This window comes from Notolabrus celidotus, chromosome 15 (genome assembly GCF_009762535.1).
Source record: "Notolabrus celidotus isolate fNotCel1 chromosome 15, fNotCel1.pri, whole genome shotgun sequence".
Taxonomy (NCBI): Eukaryota; Metazoa; Chordata; class Actinopteri; order Labriformes; family Labridae; genus Notolabrus; species Notolabrus celidotus.
In genome coordinates this window covers 16,070,522-16,093,343 of record NC_048286.1, presented here as the reverse complement: position 1 = coordinate 16,093,343, position 22,822 = coordinate 16,070,522, and the positions used below count along the sequence as shown (strand labels likewise).

General features: G+C 38.8%; 1 protein-coding gene across 2 annotated transcripts in view; it reads right to left on the bottom strand.

The window, feature by feature from the left end:
• Positions 1-22,822, bottom strand: part of LOC117826163 (aquaporin-4-like) — a 90,746-nt gene that overhangs the window by 10,264 nt on the left and 57,660 nt on the right. The gene's annotated exons all lie outside the window — the stretch shown is intronic.

The window sequence follows — 22,822 nt, the reverse complement described above, 5'->3', positions numbered from 1 at the left end:
AAACTTGAATATTAATGGACTATGTAAATGATTATAAAAGTATCATGCGGAGGAGACTGAAGTCTTTAGTTCCTCCAGGCATCACACACACCACAGTGGAGGCCCTTCTTTACTAATTAAAGCGTGCCTTAAATCTTCAGATTTGCATGCGTTTAAATTACAGTTGAGTCAGTTAATGTTTGTTGATACAGTGTGAGTTCTGTTTGAATAAAGAACTGCCCCTTTGTTAGAGTATTTCCTGCAAAGACATCTGTTAAAAGATCATTCCTACAGAGCTTTTTCAGAGTAATCTGTTAACATGACACTGCTCACCTTTATGAATCACTTTGGGAACAAACCATGGTTAGCAAAATTACTTTTTGTGATTGAAAACAACTATTTATTGTTATATCATGCACAATTTAAGTAAATGGAGAACAATACTGGGATGTGGCAAGTATAAAAATAGAAAATAAAGGAACACTTTCCATGATAAACATGATGACAGTATATTTTGAAGATATCATTGCTCGTCATAACCCCTGGGATTCACCAAAGGGAGCAGATACAAGCTGACCGTCTCTCGTAACAAACATGTTTTCCTTGCTGGGTAATATCTCCATGCTTCATTAGTCACAAGCTAGCGCCATTGTTAGCGCTGCATCATGCCAAGTTTTCTACATGCCACAGAGAAGAGAAACCCTCCTCTGTTATATAATCTATAGACTTGACAGGGAGCCAAATCAGTGGCCTCTTCCTGAAAGACAGGACTCGTTAATGGGTTGCAAATGGGAACAAGCTGCATGTGAAAGCTCGTTTACCCTTTGACCCAGAGAGCAAAACAAGCTGCTAAGAACTCTGTAGTCATGCAATCATTAAGAGGATGGCACAGCTAGCATGTGCATGCGTCACACAAGAACTGAACCAAAAAAAGTTTTCTAGAGATTATCTCAATTTCTCCAATCTCCCCTAAAACTAAAGTGCAGATTTTATTCTATTAAATGTTGATGTTATCCTTACTATGATCTAAAAGCCAATCAACCAGACTCAGACTCACACAGAGGCTGTTTTCCACTGAAGGTGTTGTAGTGCTCTGTTTCAGGTGATCCAGGGGAACATCAGGCCATATGACAAGTTAAACTACATAGCCACATGGCCTCATTAGCCACTATCACACAACAGGTAATAGTAACATTCAACTACTTTCCAGCTAATATAACTTCTAACCACGAAATAGTTTACAGCTTCAGTACAATATGGTGTTAATTACTAGCTAATGCCAATTTTGGTGGTTGGATACTTAAACTACAGTTTAAAAGCATTAAATAATATGATAGGAAATGGATAAATTCCTGTCTAGAGATAATGTTAGCGAAAAAGTAGTAAGTAGTAAGCCAACAGTAGAAGTAATTACAGCGTCAAATTGTCGAATCATGAGGAAAATAAACAATTTCTAGCTAATGCTAATATTTGCTGACTGAAGTGTTTGTGAGGAATTGGTTGAATAATGAAGTTACAGTTTGAAATAGTTTTTTCTTGTGTGCGTTTAGTCAATTAACTAAACAATTGAACTTCATCATGCTCACTGGTCGAGCATATTACTGCTCAACCAGCGCTATGTGCAACCATCACAGGCACGTGGACGTTAACCTATAAGGAGGACCAAAGGCTGGTGGTGCTTGCAAAAAAGGTGCTCAATTTTGATTATTTTCTTATGTTTCTTTATCTTTAGACGAGTCAGTTAGTGAGAATTTTAGATTTTCAATTTGAACAACTGGGAAATTAGTCGCTTGGTCACATCCAAGCGGCAACCTCCGGTCTAAAAATATGAGTCCAATGCGGAAGTGCTAAAAACTGCAGTTCATCGAGGATCCGCTTGAGGCTGGCTTTGGAAGTACTGGAAACCACATACACACCAATTCAAAAAAGCAGATCTTTACAGCAGAAATAAACATGTTTACAGCCTGGTACAAAAGACGAGTGTAGTCTGGATAGCTCATTTCTCGATCAGCACACACTGTAGGGGGGTGAATTTTTTTCTAACATGGCAATTTCGAAGACATTGAGATTACGAGTCTTCCAATGAGAGGCACAGCTGACTTGATTGACAGGCGGGAACACTGCAGCTGTTGGCTAGGAGGCTCAAAGCCCGTCTCTAAACGTCACAATCGTCGACAGCAGCAATATTGCTCCTGTCGACGATTGGCCTCAAAACAGCTCTTCAGAAACAGATGGGTGACGTCACAGATACTACGTCCATATTTTGTACAGTCTATGGTCATATCCCTAGTTTTATCATCTCAACATGAACAGGTCTTTCGCTAATAGTAATGTTTGCTCAGCATTATTTACATGCCAATATCTGCAACTGTATTTTCATTATCAAACATGGCCATTTAACTTGAAATATGGTACAATTTACCTCGGGATTTCCACTACATTGGCTTTCCAGCTGATTTATGAAAAAATGAAAACAACAATCCCCTACTTCTTCATGATTCGCAACACAGAGTTTCAACATACATAAAGAATTTGAGCCTCCCATCGGGTGTGTGACATCAAAGAAAAATGGCCTTCTGTGAATATACTGGATGTCAGCCCTGTTGTATGCAAAATACCCCATATTCCCTTTAATGTACCTTACCGTTACATTACAGTCATTCTAGATTTAACTGATGCGATGCTTGTTCATGCTCTTTTATAGTTGCAGAACCTTTGTGTTGACTGGCATCATGCTGTGTATACAAGTACATGGTTGCATCACATTAAAATACAGCCCCATTACAAGCCCTCTACTTTGATGATAAAACAACTTTCAATATCTACTATTCTGTTTGTGCTGTGATTCAACATGATGCAATACCTGTTCTGCTGGATGGTTTGTTATGGACATCTGATTGCAACCCAAAGTGTGTTCAGTTTTCAAGAAGCAGTGGTCCTTCTAATGTGCTGTTTGTTGGCTGAATCTAAGTTGCAATATTTATGTCAATGGCCGTTCCAAAGCTGTCAGCAGAGCAGCAGGATCCCAGGTTTAAAGGTGCTGCGTATTAGTCATCAAGTGCTTTATAACCCGGAGCGATTGGTCCAACAAAGATCTGGCTATTTTTTTCTAAAGAATTATTGCAGCCCAAAAACTGAACTGGATGCAACATATATCTGATGCACCCTTTTAGAAAGAGTACGCTGTCAATTCTCTGCCGACACTTTCTCTGCAAGCAGTTCTGCATCATGCAGCAGTTCCTACAGCTTTAAATCAACCCCACCTCCAGGCCCTGACTCTAGATTTCCTGTGGGGGAATATTTTGTAACAGTCACTCCCAATCTCCCTGTGTGCAGCCTGAAGTAATCGCCAAAGGGCACAATAGTATCGGAGGCTAAATGCTAAACATTAACTGCATATGCTCAGATTTCGCATATCAATAAAACTTTTCCCTGTGAGTCCGCTGACCGAAATGTAATTAGTTCCAGTAGCTGTGCAAATCGTATGGTTGGCTAAACACGCACACACACATACACACTTCTCTCTCTCTCTCTCTCTCACTCTCTCTCTGTTTGTCTCTCAGAAGCACCCGAAAGACCTTGAGATTACAGTGCTGTTGGACAAAAACAACTTGACAAGATCCCAATGTTTTCTGCTGTGGGGAGAGGGCACATTCCATGTAAGCTTCATTACTCCTATTCAATCATCCAGAGAGTAAACTGAGATTTTCTACTTGGGCTAACTTGAGCAAAAGGCCACATTGCTGTGGTAGAAATGTAGAGATGAAATCCATTGTATCTCTTTTTAGATTTTACACATAACGCATAAGACACCTGAGGTAGAGAACAGTATCTCAAATAAAAACCAGCAACACTACAAGTATTACAGTGTGATCAGCTCCTTATTACAATGAGTGAGATACAAAAATAATGACGTATGTGTTGCTGAGTCAGTGAGCTCTTTTAAATCCCTTCTTAAAACATACTTTTATCGCAGAGCCTTCCCGGATTTTATTTGAATTTTATTTGACTTGATTTTAACCATCTTAAGAAATATATTTTGGAAGAATTTTATTCCTTTAGAGTTCTTTTAGGGGATTTTTATGTCTTTTAAAATATGTTTTATTTCTTTATCTTGACTTGTATGTTTTTATGATCTGCCTGTTTTATTTTGCTGCTTGTGAAGCACAGGTTTTGAAAGGTGCTCTACAAATAAAATTATTATTATCATTATAAATGGTCCAGTCTATGTGCTGGCTACTGTAAGGGAACAACTGCAGCTTACTGATCATTGGGACATTATTTTAAATCTAACAGTAAAATAATAGGAGAGAAAAATTTAATGATCCTATAAAGTATAACAGAGCTTCAGATATATTTTTTCATAACATTCAGAACCAGTTTTGAATAATCATTTGAATGCAACATGATCAGTTGCGAATTTCCAGAAAGTTCAATAAAATGTTCAACAAGACTGGCATGACATTTAACGTTTTTCAATTATTTTAGGATTTTATACCAAAACTGTTCTTTGGAGAGTTTAAGGTTTAATAACATTTGAAAATTTAATTTAAGAGATATATCTGTGCACAAATACCTGTCAAAGGTCCAAACATTGAGAATATTTTGCTGAATTATACAACCCACAACTGGGATGAGTTGAGTCGTAATCTCTATCAATGATTTTGTTTAACTTGCCAGGGATTTCCTGGTTCTATATCATCCTTGGTGTCAATTATTTTTTCTGTGGATAAAGAACAGTGTGACCATTGTACTCATTCATTGTGGCTGGCACCATAGGTTTAGAAGGGCTAAACCTCATTTGTGGTATAGACATGCAACCTTCATATGCACTGATAAGGACGGCTTAGGGGCCTCATCCTGTTATTCTTGGACAACAAAGAATGGATAGTTTTGTCCTTTGTCCAGTGTCCTGGTAAAGTGTTGTTTTGAAGTCTCCACTGTGTTCCTGATATGCACGAGATACATTTTTCCAACTTGATACACATAGACAAGAAATTCCCTTGGTGGAATTTAACAAAGAACAGCTATCTAAAAAGGGACTGAAACACTATTTAATCTCCAACAATCTTGTAGTGTCGATACAAAAAAATCAAGGTACATATTTGAAAGACTTTGCTACCTGAAGAGCTAAAGGTGCATCGATAACCAATAGTAACCTGCTCCTGATGCTAAACATTGATAAGATTACTAATGTATTACTGTATTACTAAATACTGCATTTTTGTATTTAAAAATGTGCAGTTAATGCACAGCCGAGGGTAAGAAAGGTTTAGATTTAGCAAGCAAAGAGTCACATAGATTAATATTCTACACTTTCCTAGTCTAACGGAAATCATTATTTTTGGCACAAACAAAACAAAGAACAATCCTGACTCTGGAACTAGAACACCCATGTGCATATATTAATGTCTCATGTCAAAGTCTTCATCCAGCCACTGAGATGGAGCATTCTCACTGGACTAACATCAGAGGTCCATATGCCCATCGTTAAACGTACACCACTGATGTTCTTGTCAATCAGAGTGAGAATGTGTGTAGAAATAACATCACATGCAGTATGTAGAGATATGCCTTCAAAGTAGCGGCAACTCGGGATACTGTTCCATAATTGCCATTAGCTGGTGAAATCCTTCGTCTTCTACCTCAAAAACAAAAAATATTCCCTTTATCTGTCGTTCAGTTATTGGAATGATATATCGTGTCCCTATTTAGAACATTTCAGGAAGACAGTCGTTAGATTTGATTCATGACAAACAATTTTGACATTTTTAATGTGAGTACATCATATATATATATATATATATTATTTATTATCTTTATTTTTCTGCATTGCTTCCTTTTAAATATACGTGGAACAATATGATGTTCCTGATGTTTTGTTAATTTTGTCTACTTTTTTTGTTAGTGTTGTACTCATAGACTGTATAAAATATGGACGTAGTATCCATGACGTCACCCATCTGTTTCTGAAGCGCTGTTTTGAGGCCAATCGTCGACAGCAGCAATATGGATGCTGTTGACGATTGTGATGTATAGAGGCTGGCTTTGAGCCTCCTAGCCAACAGCTACAGTGTTCCCGCAGTCAGCTGTGCCTCTCATTGGAAGACTTGTAATCTCAGTATCTTCAAAATTGCCACGTTAGAAAAAAATGAACCCCCCTCACAGTGTGAGCCGATCGAGAAATGAGCTATCCAGACTACACTCGTCTTTTTCCCATTCATGTGTATGTGGTTTCCGGTACTTCCGGAGCCAGCCTCAAGTGGATCCTCGATGAACTGCAGCTTTTAACACTTCCGCATTGGACTCATATTTTTAGACCGGAGGTTGCCGCTTGGTTATAATACCCTGAATAACGTTAGATTACATCTTACTTTTTAAAGAAATGTGAGGTCTGTTAGTTTTTTCCTCTTGTCCACTGAATTCCCCACTTTTTTGTGATTATATACACAAATAAAAAAGTTGAAAATGGTTTGATTATCTTGGAGAACTACACTTCAAAGTAGTGAGGATTATTTGGATTCTCAGAGATAGTATCCACCTGACTTTCTGGTTAACAGTCCACACTCATGTCATGTGACAGCGCTTCATGTCATGAGGGGCCTTTATGGGAAAATCGCATCATCTTCAGCAGAAGTAATCATCACCTGCTGGGGATTTAAATCTAAGACCCTCTTTTTCCACTCGCTTTGAGTCCTTCTGTCTCACTCATTCATTCAGACTTCAAAGAGATTTAGTGGCTTTGACATGATTTTTCCATTGCTGATAGTCACCCAGCTGCAGAGAAACATAAAATAAATGTAAAGTAAACTTTAGGACAACAAATGGAGGGTAACAGATAGACAAAAACTGTAATCAGCTGAGCTCCAGCCGCTCGGAACACGGCCACATTTCAGCATGATCACTCGTCCGGAAAATGACAAACAAGCAACCAGACTCTGAGACACACACGCACACACACACACACACACACACACACACACACACACACACACACACACACACTGGTTTTCAGTGCTGTGTTGCATATTTTACACAATGTGATAAACTGCCATTCTAACTTTTTAATACCCTTTCAGATAGACTCACACTACAGAGCCATTTAACACTGAAGCTTGACCTGTCCACCTCACTATGTCATGCCTTCATTTGAGTCCACTTGTGAAGTGAGAGCGTCATACGGCCCTAGCTCCTCTTGGAAAAAACAGTGACCACAAGCATCCCGTTTGCACAGGATCACTTTGAAATCTGCCGTCCAGTGAGCAGAGATCATAAATACCTCGCTTTCACAGCAACTTTGCACTGTTGAGTGATTTTGTTGACATCTTTCACTTTTCTGATCTCAGCAAAGAGCGAGGGCATCAGAGGGGAACAAATTGTTCTGTGCTGTGGGGGGACCAGTGTGAGTAAATATACTGTATCCACACAGAATCATAGACAGTCTCATAAAACATGCAGCTTCTGGTTACATCCCAACCAAGAACTTAGACTTCTAACCTTTACCGTTTGACTCTTTCTGTGATTGATGTATTTCACACATGTCAAAACTGGGGACTGGAAGTCCAGGTTTTTTCTAAGCAACAAACACCCGGCTGCAGGAAAGCCTGTGGAGAAGGGATAGGTTTTCTAGTCTAAAAAAAACGTTCTGTTGAAATAGCGATGGTTGGAAAAGTATTTATACCCAGGTAGAAGCTCTGCCGTGCATTTCAGGAGTTGGGCTGGGGAACCTCATTGGCCAACAGTCACATGATCAATTTGTGGAAGTGTTACACTTTGATGGGAGGAAATGAAAACCATTTCTGCAATTGATTTCCTTTTTCATTACATCTTTATTATAAATATTAGAGAACATTATGAGATTTAATCTTTTTTAGTGAAACACCCAACAACTCACTGACATCTCAAACTCGATAAGGATCCAAAACCAGACGTGTTTTGTTCGTAGCACGAGGGGTTCAAACCACTGTATCTAAAACAACAAATGTGGGGGCGCTGCTGGACTAGCGGTCTAAGCGCCCCACGTATAGAGGCTACAGTCCTTGTTGCGGTGGTCACCGGTTCGACTCCCAATGGGTCGACCATTTGCTGCATGTCTTCCCCAACTCTCTACTCCCCACATTTCCTGTCTGTAGACACTGTAGACTAAGGTACTAAGGTCTCTCTGCTGATCCAGTCCTGCATCTTCAAATGTAGTTTTCTTTAATATTAAATCTTGCCCTGCCCCCTTTCACAGTCCAATGGGGAAATGTATACGAGGTCTCGTCTTGTCTGCTTGCTGTAATTGGCTTTGTCTGCGTCTGATTGTGTCGAATATAACTGATCGTCAGGTTGGTTTTTTTGCAGGCCACCTAGTGTCATTAGTATTAGCGATAAACCATTTAATTGGACAGGTCAATAAATCGGTCTGATTAATGGCATTTTGAAAGAATAGGCATTGGTTGATGCCTGTGCTAACAAGGCCGATTTTTAAAAAAATGAACAAATTATCTCTGCAAACACTGCAGGCAGCCTCCTCAGTGTGACTGCTGTCCAGCAATGTTAACGTCCCCCTAAATAATAACAGGTTTTACCCTCCTTAATGACCGCATATCAAATCTGAACAGTTACTGGCTAATGTTTAATATTAATTCTGTTATGACATGTAAAAAAAGCAGTTTGTTATGCTTCAGACATAAATATCAGTAAAGTTCTGAAATCTATAACTCAATGTATTTTTCTGTTTCATGAATTAATTAAAAATCCATCTAAAACATGATACTGGCTATGGTAACCAATATATCTTAGATTGTAACATACATGGAATAATGGATATTTTTATTATTAAATCTCTGTGTTTTATCAAATGCAAAGAAAGAACAACAATGATGTGATATTGGCATTATGTACTGGCCATCAGCCGACCAGCTAATTATCAGCATAGGTTGTTACAAAACTGATATCAGTCGACCACAAATCAGAATCTAAGAAAGACTGTTTCATGTGAGGGGTAATGTAATTTTCAGCAAGATTCGCATCCTGCTCACCTTGTCGGGATTCCAATTTGCATATCAACCCACTCACTATATATTATTCTGGACTATCAACAAAGGACACAAACAAGTTGAAACTAAATATTGGTCAAAACAGGGCTTATTATAAAATTATTTATTCACACAGCAGAGAAAATAGTCCCTCCATTTCCAAGGTCAGTAATGCTTCCATGGCAACTAGTCTTTGAGTAACCTCTGCTAGAGTCACTCCACCTCTTAACGGTGATTTCTATCATCATTTCCTTTAAAAGGTTTTGTAGCAGCGGTTAAAAAGAATGGTAATCACAGAATAATAGGGTTAGTGTTTAAGTGTTAGTAATACTTTTCTAACATCAAAAAAGAAGGATACCAAAACAGAGAATGGCGCAGTGTTTTTGTACCATTGCATCATAGAACAAAAAATCTGATCTCCTGTGCCACTGTTTCCACACACTACCCTACAGATCCTCTTGATTCAAGATTTATGAAGAATCTGAGAAATAGTCTAAGCGTTGCTAAGGAGATGGGTTCACTGGTGGGGTCAAGCAGGGTTAAACAGAGTGAGAACAAACAGACGGCATCAAACTGGTCTCTTTGAAAGTTAATTAAAAGCCTTTCTGCCTGTTAGGCCAACTTAGCTGGCAGAGTAAACTATGACAGTCTTGTTTTTTTATGCAAGGCAACCTCGAGGCCAGTCACATTATGGAGATACGTACTGATGCTCAGAGATAAATAAAAAACACTTATCTCAGATTTTACATAACATATTTGTGATTTTAGGTAAGTGTTGACAACTCGTACACGAGGAATGATTTTCAACATATATACCTACAGGTAGGGATGCAACGATTAAAGATTTTAGTGGTACGATTATTGTGAGAGAAATAATCACAGTTTCACGATTATCCCGATTATTATGCATTTAATTTACCGACAGTTTTTGAGGGTCCTTCCCCAGACAATTTAGAGTGACAAACATGTTATTTTTGTTCTGGAATATTATGAATATGGATTGAAGACGTGAAACGAAAACGAGACATTAGCTCATGGAGTCTGGGGTTGTTCTGTATAATGTAGGCCTATAGTATAACTTTATAACTGACACCATCAGTGTATGAAAGAAACCAATCTGAAGTCTCTGTCAGCAGTATCAGTATCATCGCTTCCTCCACAGGTTGAACGTGCACTCAGATCAGCGTGTTATGTAGGGGTGAGTATTGCCAAGAACCTCACGATACGATACGCATCACGATACTTGGGTCACGAAACGATAGTATCATGATATATCACAATATCACAATATTGTGATATATTGCAATATTCTACACAGTAAACTAAGAAAAAAATAGGGATGGTGTTTATGTAAATCACACAATATTACTCAAAATTGAAAGGACAAATCCAGTCAAAACTATTTGATTGAAAACAACTTTTCCACTTTATTGTTTTTGAAATACTGAAGATATATTTTAGTTCCAACTTGGCTAAAATGTGAATTTTTATTATTACAAAAATATCGATATAAAGAGTTGAAATATCGATATCATATTGAAGGTCAAAGTATCATGATATATTGCTGTATCGATATTTTTTCACACCTCTAGTGTTATGTTTTAATTTTCAGACACAGGTGTCATAGGGACGACCTCACCTGTTGAGAATAAAAGAGACGCACTCCGCTGAATGTTTATTTACTTCCTTTTTCTTTTTGTGCAGTTTTGGCAGCGTCTTTTCTGCTGCACTGGACTGATTTTAATAAAACGCTGCCAACACGTCGATGTAATGTTGCAGTTAAAAATGAAAACTTCATGTTCTTCATGAAAACACCACTTGACTCTGACGGGACCTGGAACGGTACAGAAATGGGCAGAAGGCGCTGCCTCTTAAATGTTGGAGAAACGCTGCACAGGTGTAGCTCATTTTACGTTTACAAGTTGCGCCGAACATAATGTACTGGCCCCTTTTTGACAAAGACATTAGAGAAACTTGGTGTAGCGGAGCCTTCACGATTAGATTAAGATAGTGAAACCGGTTAATCCCGACATCCCTACCTACAGGGTATACCTACAACTGGTAAACATCACGGTTTAGAAAGAAACTATTGAAGTTAGAGGTCAGATGTTAAACATAACATTTAGCTACCAAAGAGACAAATATTTCATCTTAAAAGGTGACATATTATGCTCTTTGCATCAAAATATATTGGTCTAAGAGGTCCCTAAAACATGTCTTTAAAGTTTATTGCTCAAAAAACACTTTGAAATCAGATTTTGGCATGCCTGTAAACCCCTCTTTTTCAGCCCTGCTCAGAGCAGGCTGTTTTCTGTGTCTGTGCCTTTAAATGAGAATGAGCTCTCTGACCACGCCCCCTCAGGAAGTGGATGTGGCCTTGGCTCTCCAGCACGTTGATCTAATATTTACATGTTGGCTGAATATACAAGGCTGCTCACAGACCCGCGTTACTTCAACCCTCTGAATTTGATCCAGAATCTGATCCTGATGGAGAGGCGCCTGCAGCAGGACCTTTCTGAACGATTGGTCACAGATTTAGTGTTTCTTGTTGTTTTATTTGTCAGTATGTCGACATGTGTCTTGATACACAGCGACGAACATGTAGCTATGTGGCTATGCTAACTAGTGATAGCACTTTTCCATGAAAAATAAAAATAATCCACTAGATCTGCAAATATGCAGACGTGGGGAGTAAAACTGACCTTTGTGTTTATTAAGACAGCCTACAACTAGCATGCCTCCCTCCTAAGCTCCTTGTTAGCACACGTGTGCAGGTAATGAAAAACGGAGGAGGAGTTGATTGTATTTTATACAGTCTATGGGCTGAACAAGCTCCGAGCTCTGGCTTCCGTTGCAGACCAGATGACGTTATGACGTAAGAAAAACACAGAAAACTGAAATGGCTCGTTTCAGCACACATTTACAGAAAGGTGTAGAAATCAAAACAGGGGCAAAATTAATTTTTTTCATTTTCGGGGGGTTTGTAGACATGCCAGGGAAACATATTTCAGGTAGAGAACCATTAAAAAGTCGATTTTGCATGATATGTCACCTTTAAGGAGTTGGTGGAAAATGAAAAGGTGAATGTTTAACTTCTATCAACCAAGTGGACAGAAACATGCTACATGTTCAGAAAGTTTGCCGAGATGCTTAACATTTCAGCTTTTAATGTAAACAAGTACTGTCTACAGCTGGTTGAGCTGCCCACAAGTGGACAAAAATAAAAAAGGAAGTTCAAATGAACAAATTTGGAGTTAAAATGTCTTGATTCTCCATGTGCACAATACCATTGCTGTCTTCAGCATAGACCCAGTATTGAAAGCTAAACACCAGGAAAGTAAAACAGCACACAAAGGAGAAATGACCTGACATTTTCACCATATATTTGTCGCATAGATGTCTTAATCCTACCCAAGACATCTAAGGAGCTGCCAGTCTTTGCTGCAACCTGGACAAAAAGATGTTGTAGATAAATGGCTGAATCTTGTTAGCAGTATTTACTCGTCAAGCAATGCTTTAAGAAAACCAGAGTGTACACAAGCTGTAAAAAACACTTGAAGTATGTGTCATTCTGACATATATAGACAGAATGAACACAGTCTCTCTCATTACCAAGCCTTCATGGAGACAAGCTGTCAGGTTGAAACCCACAGGAGCCTCCTGCAGATGCTGCAAACCATCAGCTTCAACTCCCAAAGCTAAGGAAATAGGATGTTTGCTAGCATCAGCGTTACAGAGAAGAGGAAATATTTACAAGCAGAGAATTCAAACTGAATTCATGATCATAAACTGACGCTTCCACAAGGTGTTCCTTTCTGGGTTGATTTGAGTTTTCAATATGCTGTCAGCCCTTTCAAAGCAGGAATGTAACCATATCTCATGGATATGGTTGAAGTCAGACAAAGATCTCTGGATGTTCCAATAGCTCTACAATCAGCACTGCTTCTATTCATCTCAAATGAAAGAAAAAATCACTTCTTGTGCTACTTTGATTGTAAAATTAGGGTGAGAGAAGGAGAGAAATCCACCAAGACTTTTTACGACGACTCCTGTATTGACCTATATGATCAATATGTTATTATTATGAGCTATAGAGCGTGCCTCACTGTGAATATTGATCCAGGTGTCAAGATGCTCTTGTTTAGGCCAAGGTCAGCCAATTAATTACATACAAATCACTGTGAATAATGTGCAGATGTGACAATACAGACACAAGAGTTGTGTGGTTACATCTTGATAATGATTATTCAGAAGTACAAATCGAAATTAATCAGCAAAAACTACCATCTTTGATGTGTAAATAATATTAATTTGTACTCATTTGACATCAAAGAATATTCATCCAATGTATCACACAGACAAGTTTTACTCTGCAGCATGTTGTCCTTGTCACAGCCAAGCTTTAACTCAAACACTCATACTCCTTATTATGCAGAACATCTTTCAGGCATCAAAGCTAAAAAGGAACACAATCATTATTTACAGGAGAGGTGTTGAGAGGCAGCACTCCACTAAAGCTCCAAACAACTCCCTTTATTCCTCTGCCATCACCCTCTTTTAGTCTGAAATGTCACACTAGCTCTCAAATTACTGAGGCCAGCAGACAGAGGAAACACCAAACACTCTTTGGTGTCATCTACACTGTCTGCTGCATCCTGCTGAGCCGGTCGGTTGGATATAGAGAACCTGGATAAGAGAAAAATGTAAAATCATTTCTTTCAGAGCAGAATCAGAAAAATGAAGCACTGAGTTCTGGCCCTTGATTCAGTAATGTCTAGTGCAGAATAAAATAGAGAACAAGACAGCACTTGTTACACAGAATGAGGACTCTTCAAGTTTATAGGAAAACTGAAAATCAGAAAACACAGTCGGAGGAGAAATGAGGCCATACGCTTTAAGAATGTTTTCCACTTTAAAGTTTTATCTGCATTTTGTTGCTTTTGCAAAGTCGAGTCTTCATTATTTGCTACAATTTTCAACACCAAGACCAAGGTAGAGCACTTTCTCACAATAAAAATCCTTTTCTATCCCTCAGTTAAATTAGGTAATTTTTTTCTATGCATAATGTTCATAGATTAAACCATTGTTACTGTACTGCTAATAACCCAGCCTCCTCTCGAGAGCCACTGAACATAGCTTTTTTTCGCCTAAGTGCCAAGCACATCCTCGTCTCTGCACACCCACCAACTCTCAGATGGACTCTCACTTACCAGCTCAAGTCCTGGTAACATTTTATTCCACTTCAAATTCCAAAAATAGACTGACGTTGGAGTTAAGCCCAAAAAAAGAGACATATCACTTGCTCATTTCATCTTTCACCTTGTGGATGGAAAGTGGCGCTGCATAGTGGTCTGAGAGAGCAGTGAAGCTGGAGGCTAAATGGTGCATGAACTGCCCACAAGAAACAGATGTCCCAAAGAACAGATGGAGCAGTAGAAATTAAAAAACTGGAATCGAATGAAGGAGATAAGTGACCTGGACAGATTTGTTTGTCAAAAAAGCTTTCCAAAAAAAATTGAAAATTGAATTAGTTAATTGATATTTCCCTTTTGAAGTAGTGATGTAGATGCTCCCATGATTGGAGGGGTCTCTTGAAAGTCTGACAAAGTAACGCCAATGACATCACTATCCTCTGATGACGGTTTGGCTTTACATGTAAAAATCTGCTGCCCAAAACTGGACAACTAATTTAAAAAGATGCAGGAGTTAACCAGATGTCAAGTCTGATAAAACATATTGCATTATGGGAAGTGCAAAATCTAGTGTTTTTCTAACTTGACCCATTGCATACACTTAAGTATTTTTCTTCCTCTTTCAAATGTAGACCATTTTGCTTTAAGGAGTCAAGCTTTTTGTCAGAAAATTATAATGTAGACCTACAGTATATATTAAAGGCATACATTTTTGACACATTATCAGTAGTGTATAACCCACAGGGGATCACGGTTGCCTCAGCTCCTTTGTTGAGAAACTCGCTTGAGAACTTTAATAGAAGCAAGGCTATTAACCACTGCAGACGGGTTGAACACTAACATGTAATTTAGCAAATTATGATAAACTCCTACTCAAACACTAATGTCTGTGTAAGTGTGTATGCTCTATGTTCCTCCACCTGTAGCACACTGATCAGCTGTTTAGGTCTACGACATTACATGTATAAATTGTGAATCTTGATATTTTTGCATCTCAGCATGACATACTTTAACCAATAAACGCTGACATTATCTGGCTGACAGAGCAATGGCTGTAGAGTTTGTTATTTCAGATCTTCTTCCGCAGCAGTGCATTTTGATAAGGTAATCATAATATGCTAAACATGGGTTGTATCATCATGTATCATCAGATGCAAACTGCAGCCTTATATGAGCCGCTGGTAAGCTGATTCATGTCCTGTTGTCATTACCAAGACCCACTCATGACAGCAGGAGCACTCTGGGTTCATGGACACGGGCTCACAGGTAACTTGGGATCTCTCCTGCTCTTCAGTTAGCATTTAGATTTCTAAATACAGCATACATTTACATCCACCGTAGTGTATAGGTCAGAGTTTCTCAAGATTTAATTAAATTACGTGGTAGAGTTGATGCCTTTTTCTGTGCCTGATAGCATCGCTTCTGTGCTGGTTCTCAGGCCAGTTTCTCAAAAAAGGGGCGAGCCGACTGGCATTCATCCTACTCATGCAACCCCACTTAAAAAGTAAACAACCTTTAAGGATTTAAAGACATTCTGTGTGATGCAGGCCTAAATGTAGGCTGAGGTCAGGGAAAAGGAGCTGCACTTTAAAAAAAAAAAAAAAAAAAAAAAAACTTCTGTAAAAATTATATGGAGGTGACAAATATGGATAAAATGTTGGAATAAACATGGAATGAAAAAATGAACAGGCACGGCACACAGTTGAATTCAGCTAATAACGTCAAGTAATGCCTTGGTGCATGCACAGAATAAAAGTGTTGAGCTGTCCGAGTGAATTCATTTTTTTTTACTGTGTCATGATGGCAGGAGGAAAAGATCTAAGTGACTGAAAGCAGGTTCATTGTTTGGACAAAGATGGCAGGAGCTTTAAACATGAAAAAAACTTATTTAGCTAGTGTTTGTATTGTAAAGATTTAAATACATTTGCATTTAGGTCAATGGAAGAGTCAACAGGGTCGTCAGCTGACCGAAGTCCAGAACTCAGGGTAGAAAGAACTCTTCACTGTCATTAAAACAACAAATACAACCTTCACGAGACATGTTATGTTTGTTTTAACTTTAATTAGTCAAATGTGAGATTATAAGTTAGTCAGTGTTAGTAATTTAATACAAATAATGGTTGGCATGGATGTGATGTTTTAGTAATTAAAAACACTTAAGATTTAATTATCATAAGATGAAAAAAGACATGAAACATAAGAAACAAATATTGCTCATTGTGGGTGGTCGGGTTGTGCATGTATGAATGTCTTGTAATGTTAATTTTTGTCTGTTTATTTGCCATCTTCGGGGGTTATCCTTAAATAATTCTAAAATATCAGTATGTCATAGGCATAATCAATGAGTGTTACGCAGCTGAGGTCTTTAAATTCTGCCCTGTAAAAATCTTGTCCTCTCACTCAAAGATGCTGATACATATTAAAACTGATGCAGTTGCTGTTTGGTGCCTCAGGATGGAGCCAGTGTGCTTTGAAACACAGAGCCCTCCTCCACCACCACCCACAGATTGCAGTCTCACAGTTTTACATGCAGAGTGACAGCTCCAGTGGCATTATATAATATTAACTTAATGGTGGATGTTCTGTCACAGTATGAGCTTCCTGGCAGCTTTATGAAGCTATTCATATTTCTATCAGTCTTAGGTCTATCCCTCTATTAACAGGATGATGTTCTGGTAAAGAAGATTATGAAATTACTACTGAGGCTTTGCACTTGTGTGAAAATCTTAGCATCTGCCATTTCAGACGACTAGTGCTTGCTTGGACACAAACACAGCGTTGACTTAATGCTTTTGACAATGGCTTAAGAAATGTCATGGGCATATACGAGTGTGGTATAAATTGTAACGCTGAAAACTAGCTTGATAATTATAAGTCTCTGATCCTATTTTTAACTATAAACCCTTCATGGTGGCTTTAAGAAGTCTCTTCATTGTTAATGTAACAAGCTGTTGGTTTGGGGCATTGTTGGGTAGCTAACTGGAACACATTAAACTTTAATAACAAAACTTTTCCTTTTGCCATCCAGATATTCCATTCAAGGCCGCCACTGTTTGCTACAAGCCACAATGTTTCCACATGGGTACTCCTGCACCATCACACTGTGGTCAATATGGGATACAGGCTAAATTATAGGAATAGTTTGCTTATCAATGTTCTTGCCAAAAGAAAGATTAGATGATCGATACCATCTCTGGCAGGAAATATAAAGCTGTAGCCAGTGGCCTGTTTGTAGCTTAGCACAGTGACTGGGCACAAGGGAGATCTGTTAGAGTAGCTTTAGCCAAAAGGTAATAAAATCCAAATACAACAAGAGAAACACAGTGTATTGTTATCTGGGTGGATACAGTAAGCGGGAGACAGTCCCTCATCATGTGAGGAGTACATTTCCTCCAGTATTGTCTGATGTTCCAGCACCTGCCCAAGAATTAGCCTCAAATATGCAGGCCTATTAAATAAGGAGGGATGGGCACTGGAACTCAGTTCTGTTAGGGACCTCAGATCATTATAGAGGCTTAAAAATGGTATAAATGTCAAGCAGGGGATAATGTACAGTAAGCTAGGGGTTTGAAAAATTGAATCCTAATAGGTCGAGACAAGACTCAGACGCTTTGGGATTCTATTTCACATAACCATTGGCTTACTATAACTTATCCAGCTTATTACCTGGCTATCAAATGATGATACACAGACTGACACTAATATTAATCTATAGATAACTTGGTTGATTTAAAATTATTTATTTATATAGCTAAATAAAACAGTCCCTCAGTTTCCACGGTTGGTGACTGGCAATGGTTTTCGTATCAGCTCACTTACAGGACGAATTCATGTAAAATTGAACATTTTCATTCACCTTTGTGCCAATACATATACATAAGTTTTGTTTTTGATATTTTTTCTTTTTTTCAGAAATAACAGAAAATACAGTCTGTTAAATTTTAGGTTTTCCAAGTGAGGCTGGGTAGTTGTTAATGTTTTATTATACTTGTAATGCTTTTCTAAATATTATTGACCCCAACAAAAACTACACCAAAGAAGAAGACACAGCCTTAAGCCTGGTTTATACCTCTGCCTTGACTCTACACCGTAGTGGTGGACACCGTCGTGAGCACTACATACTTTTACATCAACGTGTCCACATCGCTCTGTCTAATTCTGTTTAGGTGGAGTATTGCAGTGTAATTTATATGCCAGTCAGATCGTCTGTTTACGGTCTCGCTACGTTTCGTTCTTGTCTGTGCACAGAGAACTATTGTGACTGAGCATATCATGTTAAATTGGTACTTTTAGATGTTACCAATGATCACACGACAATTATTGCAAAGAAGTAAAGAGAGGAGTAACAGCCATGGGTTATGTCCACTTCTTCTATGCAATCTGATGCTTTGGGATAAAATAACGGATGTCCTTCTAAAACTAAAAAATGATGACCCAACCTTAAAATCAACATTTAATCAGCTGCTTAATCCACAGTGACATTGCACCTGACACTGGGACCTCAATTGTGGTCATTAATTAGAAGAAAAACCACACTAGGAAATTCATTTTAACAGCTTCTTCTTCTTGTGTTTAATCTTCTAAAGTCGCACAAGGCTGCAGCTCACCATAAATTCAGATGCCTCTTTTCTCCTTCATGCCTGAGTTCAAACTGCATAATTGGTAGCCTACAGTGAGAGTTTTGGCGCTTATGCATAGAAGGAATATTTCCCTATGGTGACATACTGTACAGTTGATGCAGAACAAAAATGACATTTTCCTCCCCACATGGTTCAACTGCCAAGCATAAAGCACAGAAAAGAACTTTTTTGCCTGCTGAGACGGCTCTCACAGCATAGACCAGAACACACAAAAAGAGGTCTCCACACACTTTTTCTCCACTGCACTCACATATGGAGCAATGAAGGCTGCTCAGTGTGAACGGTCAAAAGTTAGGGCCAAAATATCCTCTAGACACAAGCATGGAGATGTGCGTCAATGCCAGCTATATTTCAGCAAATTCCAATACCCTCCCGTAGAAGACTCCCAAGTGAACTTTACAGGTTATTGATATTTTGTTGGGGATATTTGTGCACACAACAGGCTCTGCTGTATGTGCCTGTATGCTGCTGAGAGATGTGGGAGGTTGGATTTACAATAGTGAGACTTTAAAAGGGTCTGTTTTTTTGGAAGAAGGTGGAAGGTAGCTGTGTTAAAACAAAGGGGGGAGTGAGGTATTGTTCCCTGGTGTAAGTGAATGTGACAGCTTCTCACCCAGGAGAGCACTTGTACTGAGCACACACTAGAGGCCAGCAGGGCCACCTGTCACACAGATCTGTGACTAAAGAACTCTATTAGCGAACAAGCACCCCAGGGTAACACATACACACACACACAGGCATGCACACACCTACAATCACACATGCAGAATCAATATGCGAATGAATGAGAGGAGCCATAAATGTAGAGTGATTAGATAAGAAGACAATAAATATGGTGAAGGATAAGACAAGTCTAGATTGACAGTCCCTTTCAATATTAATGCACATTTTAATGATCCCATTCTGTAAATTATATCCTCCTTGTCACTACAGTCTGCAACATCATTGCTCATAGCACATGATTTACAGAACTCAGATTGTGTGAATGCTGATGAAACAAAATGTTCTTAAGACACAGTAGGTGGTGCGTGACCATGTTTCACTCTGTCCACACTCCACTTGGCATATGACAATAATCAAGATGGATTTGCACTAAACCGTGTATACTACCATGAATGTGCAGTGTATTTGAAATGATAGGGGGGCTCACTGTAGAAATAAAAATGATCTATATTTCAAATGAGCGTCAGAAGGGGGTTGAAAGGCACACTGCAGGCTTGGCCTTCGCACTTGCATGCAGGCATGCAACTTTCCTGTTCCATTTTATTGTCATAAATAATTACCTGTCAAACACTGTTTGTACATAATATAGGTTACTTAATGTGCAGAGATACCCTTCTGGAATAGAATAGCCAGAGGAATTTTCCACACTGTCACTCTGTTGCAGTCAGAAATCATATTTGACACTGCCGCATCCTCTGGAAAACCACGACACGTTGGGCTGTCAGGGCTCTCTTGCTTGGCTCTTGTCCTTGAAGCCTTTTGTCATTTTTCAACTTCTTGCTTCCTCCCCCCCGAGGGAGAAGTGGTGATGTTTGATTTTTAAATGGCTGCTGGAATAATATCCGTGAAATCAGGGATGATCGTTGCTGTCTCTCAAACCACTACCTCCCCATTACCTCCCTATTGCAGGCCCTCACGTGATGCTGTTGAGCTGATCCAAGGAGAGAAATTCATTGGAACAGGTGGAGCCGTGGACCATATCCCATTAGTGAGCCTGCCAAGGGCCGGTCCCTGTAGGAGTAAACCCTCCTCTTCATGCACCATAGGCAGAGGCTACTGTATATAGACTTAAATTTATGGGCTAAAAGCTGCTTCTCAGGCACAAAAAATAGCGAGGGAATGATGAGCATATAGATCACAGCTTTTATTACTTTTAATAAATCTGTAAAATATATGATGTAAAACCATTTTTCTGTGAGGAATGCACTTAGCCTGGAAACATTCAGGGAACAGTCATTTGCAATGAAAGTCAGGGCTGGAAATGTACTGTAGGCTTGTTGATGTGTGAGTTGGGCGTGCGTGTGAAGGGCACACATGGCTCTGACTTTGGCTTTGAATGGCCTGGCTGTTAGCCCTTGGCTTCATGACTCTTCCCACATGGCAACACATTATGGCAACACTCAATTCTATACATAGCACAAGAAGTAATGTCAAAACAAATGACAGAGAGCATGCAGTGTGATCCAATGAACCAGTTTTATGTTTCTACGACATCGGACAATAAATGACCACACTGAATTCAGTAAAGTGAAGTGGAAGCAGTCAGCGTGACATGCTTCCATATGCGTATATATAGGTGTAAGACATTTGCATAAATATACGTCCATTTGTTATGCAAATGATCATAAGCACATTCAGGGGATAGGGCAGCCTTAGCTTATAAAACTTATGGGCTTACTATAACACACATTTATCTTATTATCTGAATCGTTGGCTGGATTTAAAGTGAACCACCAACATTTTAATAATACATTTAAGGAAGAAAAAGTGGAATACCACCCCTTTAAAAAGGTAATATCCAATGAAGTCACTCCATATGCCTCACCAGTTGTAGCTGTGACCAAACTGCTACAATGATTCGATGAGTTTTAGTAACCTTTTTCTGTCTCTCCTGTTTTTGTCATATGGATGACAATATCAATTATACTCAAGTGATATTTCAAGAGTGCATTGTTAATTCAAATGTATTCATAAAAGACTTAATTATAGTCTTTTTTGTCATGGATACAAGGCAGTGAAATACGGACACTTTCTGACCAGCTTTACATCAGAAGTTGAAGAGGCTATAATGGAGAACTAGCTTGTATTGCTATACTGCCTGCTAGCATTTCAAGTATGTCAACTATTGTTAATCCCCCAACTGAATCATATACTAGCTACAATTATATACATACAACAGTAAATCTGTCAGAGTGGACCTACTTTATTTTCATTCATATTTAAGATTCCAAGTTCTCTTTTATAAACATTTAAAATTATGCTGGCGAGCTACCTGGCTAGCAACAGGTATAATTTCACTTATATTCATGATTAATGCTACACAAATTTTAAGCAAATTAAATGGTAATTTGATGTCATTTGCAATAAAACACATCGCAAAAGGTTCGAGTTTAACACAATACATAGGAAAAGTCCTGTGCACTGGTGCGACCACTACAGCAGTATAAAATGCAGAGCGAGGTAATTCATTATGTTATGGTATTCAACTCAGAAGATGGTGCGGGGCAAAGCATGCTGGATACAAAGTAAGGTGGATCTACAGTAGTTGGCCTTGCCACTTTTCTACAGCTTTTCTTCCTCATTAGGTCACAATCACGTCTTTAAAAAAGAACGGTTTACTATTGAGTAAATAAACTCTGTTGAGTGCTTGTTTGGTTGCTTCTTAATGTTAGACAACATGTAACCAGTGGAGAGGTGTTGCTTGAGCAAATCCATCCGTACCTCAAACTAACAGCCCTACTGTAGGCTGAGCTCAACTAGCGTACCAGTAGCTAGCAGGATGGTGAAAACAGATGGTACTAGAAAGAGTTACACGGCTTCAGAAACTGAACGCTGCTGAACGTAAAGAAAGTCATCAAGCAAGAAGATAGTAAATACTTTTTTTTCCTAAGGGAGACTTCCAAAACTGACTGCACCTTATACACCAGTGTGACTTATATTCTGTTGTTTACAGTATGCTCTCTTTCTTAGCATGCATACATTAGACCTGTGACATTAGACAAAGGCCTGGGTGAAATGGCCATGCCTTCATCCATTTTGATCCAGTCAGATGAAGCTAAACTAGCTATTAGCTACCCTCAGATTAATTGGTGACAATGTAGTGGTGAAAAAAACAACTTCTTGTATTAGTTTCAGATTTTGGAGGGACAAGTTACAAACACAGGTAACACGTAAAACATGAAGAACAGCAGATAGAAACTGTAACATGGAACAATCCTTAATTATTGTTGATTTATCACTAGAAATGTAACGATATATCGCAAAACGG